The sequence below is a fragment of the Tribolium castaneum genome, chromosome 5 (genome assembly GCF_031307605.1).
Source record: "Tribolium castaneum strain GA2 chromosome 5, icTriCast1.1, whole genome shotgun sequence".
In the NCBI taxonomy this organism is placed as follows: Eukaryota; Metazoa; Arthropoda; class Insecta; order Coleoptera; family Tenebrionidae; genus Tribolium; species Tribolium castaneum.
Genome location: NC_087398.1, coordinates 15,850,927 through 15,855,846, shown reverse-complemented (window position 1 = coordinate 15,855,846; position 4,920 = coordinate 15,850,927).

Genomic DNA, 4,920 nt, shown 5'->3' with positions numbered 1-4,920 from the left:
TGCAACTTGCAACCGTACGACTGGTGCCAACATTTAAATTCTCGATAATATCAATAAAAAGACAACGAACAAATTAACATTGAATTTAACTTGCTTGCTTCTGTTTGGTATTTAATTATTAATTAATGGTGAAGCAGCAAAAATTACAACAAGCTAGACACGAATGCACTCCTATAATAGGTACACATTTTCTTTTTTTTGTAAATAATATAAACGACTCCTACCGATAGACGTTATCAGTGGCGTAGTGAAGGTGGTTCCGCGGGTTCCGAGGAACCAGGCCCGGGACTGTGAAAGGCCCGGTCAAATTTCTTACTTATTAACTTTATTGTAAAAATAAAATAAAAAAGTTTTATTGTTAAAAACAAAATTGGCCTACTATGTATTTAAAATTCATGGAAAACACTGAAGCGATCTACGATGTTTATTTTAAATACAAAACAAAACTGCTACTCACAATAACTACAAGTTGGTTACAAGAAATGGCTGGCTCTTGTTTTCTAAACACTAGCTCGTTTGGGTTTAGAATTATTTTTCTCCTTGGGACACTTTTAAGAAAAGTATAAAAAATAAAAATAAATGTGAAACACGACTTTATTACTTCTTTTACGTATTTTCAACCTTCATTTCTTCAGTCGTTATGCAGAGCTCAGATTAAAATCAGCTTGACACCGAACAGTGTTCAATTTTTGTGTATTTAATCCATTAATCAGTTATTGAATATGACCTCCGTAATTTATTTTCCGATTTATTTATTAAAACTGAGGCTAATAATTTTTAATTTAAAAATAGCTTTAATAGTCGCTGACTTGGACACTGAATCAAGCACGAATTCTTCAAATTTGGATCTTTGTAAGTTATCTTTAAATTTGGTATTTAAATTTTGATTCGAATTTTACTAGGTCCTGAAAAAGATGACATTACTATTGTCAATGTTACCGATAGGGGTCATTTTCAGGCAGTGTTGACTAATTCTGAAAAACGTTTTATGTTTATCTAATTTATATTTTATATTATATTTATATTTATATTATATTTTAATATTTTATCTAATGGCGACCTTGCAGACCCCCTGGTCTATTCCCAAAAAATTGTATTATTACACAAAAACTTCAGCAATGGGATTTAAAAGTACTCGAACCTGGTTATGTTACTCTAAAATCCTTAACAAATGTTATTGTCAACCATGTTGGCTATTTTCTAAACAACAAATTAAACTCAGTTTAGGGTTTGATGACTGGATACATTTAAATCGAACAATTAAAAAACATGAAGAAAAGTTAGAGCATAGTCAATGTTGTGCAATATACAAGGAGCTCAAAAACTGGCGTACCAACTACGCTGTTGGTACGCTGTTGAGAAGCATGTGTAGATCACGGAAAAAATCGTGAAAAAATTCCTAATGTCATATTTTAAAAAATATGGAGCTACAAACTTATTTTGTAAACTTCTTCAGTTTTCATTCTTTTTTTATGTTTTTATGTTTCACACTAAGTAATCGTTCCCTAACACAACAATGAATAATTATTTTTAAATTTCCTATCAGACTTTAGCAGATTTTTTAATTAAAAAAAATAAAATTCGTTAAAAAAATCACAATTTGTAGATGTGTCAACAATGGGAATTATTACCTAGGAAACCGTTTCAAAAATAATTTATTTTTATTGTTGATCAAGTTTTATGGCGATCATGACTGTTAGACAACGTTGCCACATATCATTTCATTAAAATTCGTTATTTATGAATAATTTTAATACAAAGAATTTTTTTACTATTTTTACCTTTATATGTAAGCAATTCTCTACCACACTCCAATGAGTTGGTGCGCCGGTTTTTGAGCACTCGGTATGACAAATGGCGTTTAAATAAAACTATCGATTATACAGGGTGTATCAGAAATACGTGTCTTAATTTTAACAGGTAGCAGAACTCAACAAATAAAGCATCTTTTCTATTTTTCAATAAAAAATTCGCAAATTTACTTAAAATTTGAAAAAAGATAACATACTGAAACGTGTACTCGCCTATGGGTAGGTACAAAAATAAGAGAGCCGAACTATTTTCGTTGTGACAGAAACAGACAATTTAAACAATTTAGAATAACAATGAAAATTGTTGCTATGAATACAAACTATTAAACACTGACCCGCTCGTTTGCATAAAAGAAAGAAGGAAAACAGTGAAAATTATAAATAAAAATTTTGCAAAATGTTATATAGAAAAGTTGTGGTATTTGATGAGTTTTATTACGTGTTAAAATTAACACACGTATTTCTGATACACCCTGTATTAATGAAGAAGTAATTTGCCAAGAGATCTCATCTTGGAGGAAGGTTTTAAAGCGTGTTATTAGCGTTGCTCTTTTATTGGCTTCATGTAATATGCCGATTCGAGGACATGAAAAAATTGAGTCTACAAATCCAGGGATGTTTTTGGCGACTATAAAATTATTATCTAAATATGATCCTGTGTTAAAACATCTTCTAGAAACTAAAACGAAAAAATCAGTTACATACTTTAGTCGCCAAATTCAGAACGAAGTAATACAATTATTATCAAATGCAGTTAAAGAAAACATACTTGAAAGAATTAATGCAAGTCCATTTTATTCAATTATAATTAACATCACCCAGGATATTTCAAAAGTAGATCAAATGAGTTTAATTATTTGTTACGTAGAACTCGTTTATTCTCATAATATTTTGAAAGGTATAAAAGTGAATCAATCCTTTTTAGGATTTGTACCAGTAGAAAATCAAAGTGCTGCTACATTAAGTGATAAAATAATTTCTACCATTAATAATTTAAATCTTCCGTTAAATAAATTGCGAACCCAAACATATGGCGGAGCCGTCAATATTAGCGGTGTATACAATGGGGTTCAAACAAACATTTCGGAAAAAATTGGTTATACGCCATACATTCACTGCGATGCACATAATTTAAACTTAATTTTAAACGATTCGGTAAAAGAAGTAGAACAAATTCGATTTTTTTTTGACTTTGTTGAAAAAGTATACGTTTTTTTGGTCATAGCATCATACGCTGGCATTATTTATATCCAGAGAAAAATACAAAAGATTTTAAATTGAAAAAATTGGTACCTACAAGGTGGTCTTCTAGTCATGACGCACTGAGTGCTTTACGGTATAAATGTGTAGATACAGGGCGATTCAGATAAAATAAGGAGCCTGACAATCTGGCGATGCAACCCAAAAAACACATTTCATTTACGCCTTTCACCCAATTTAAATTAGGATTTGCAAGTTGAATCAAAGTTATCAACTTATGTCACTCTGACGTTAACGCAGAGAACGATCGTTATTGCGATGATATGTCTAACACCACCGTTATTGCCATTCAGTTTTCGTGGAATGATAGAGAAAGTAGAGAACTCTTTTCAGTGTATAAACTACAATACAAAATATATGAAAGAATGAAGCATTAAAGGTAGGTATTCAGTTTTTCCAAAATCATAAATTGCAACAGTAAACAGGGAAACAAAAAATTAACTTTTAGCGAAAAATGTGTTCAAAATGCTGGCCTTCTGCTAGTTTTTCTTGGCCCGATTATACGATTCACAAAGATGCGAGATACCACACTAAACGTTCACCAAAACAATTAATTGGAAATGTGTTTCACTTATCCCCAGTGTATCTTTTTGAGCATAGTAATGACTGTTGTGCAATATCATTAATGTTAGAAAATCGGGCTTCCTCACAATAACATTTTCTGAAGTAAGTTGTTGCCAACTTGTATTTATGTTCTGATAAAGAGACAAAACTCTAATCTGCGTTCAAATTCAGTTTTCCCAAGTTCTCGCACTAGCTGAACATGATAGGTAAGAAATTTATTTTTTCTCAGCGGGTGTATCAGAAATACGTGTGTTAATTTTAACAGGTAACAGAGCTTAACAAATAAAACATTTTTTCTATTTGTAATTTTTCAATAAAAGTTTCGCAAATTTACTTAAAAATTGGAACAAATAACATACAGAAATGTGTGCCCGCCAATGGGTACAAAAATAGTAGTAGGTATCGAACTGTTTTTGTTGTGATAGAAACGTATAATTTGAACAATTTAAAACAACAATAAAAATTGTTGTTATGAATACAACACTGACCGGCTGGTTTGCATAAAAGAGAGGAGGAAAATATATTATATTAAATAAGAATAAGAATTAAACATATTAAATAAGAATTTGGAAAATATTATATAGAAAAGTTGTTGTACTTGATAAGTTTTTTTACGTAGTAAATTAACACACGTATTTCTGATACATCCTGTATACCTTCAAAACCTAAATGAAGGAAGTGTCCCTTAATTTTCTGATTATGGTTAAGGAAAAACTAAATAGTTTTATATGTGCAAAAATCAAGTCTAATAAATATTTACCCTTGATGTAATATACGGACTGTTTATAAAAGAGTGTAGAATTTTAGGTGGTTCTGGAATTTAAATTTACCGCAATTAATTATTGAATTTTTAAGAAATTTCTGAAAAGTACCAATTTTTATTTACTCAGTAATCAGTAAAACCAAATTTTTCATATACTAACATTGTTTGTTTTTTCTTTAAAGAAGCGGCAACCTTTTAATACCTACTACGATCCTACATTCATTTTTAGACAGATTGTAAAAATTTGCTAAGAAATGTTTTGATTTTCCACATAGTAAAACAACTTTATGTTGCATAATGAAATCTATTAGCTATAGGTATAAAAAAGTTGACTCCAAAGATTATCATAAAACTATGAATGGTGCGTTTTTCAAAAAATAGGTGAGCGCACTCAGCTGCTCCTTCATTTGCACTCATTAAATGTTAAGGGTCGGTTTACAGAAAGCGAAATTAAGACTTAATTCAAAATTAAACTAATTTGTGAAACGTAAAGGTCGTTTTACACAATCATGTCATCTTTTA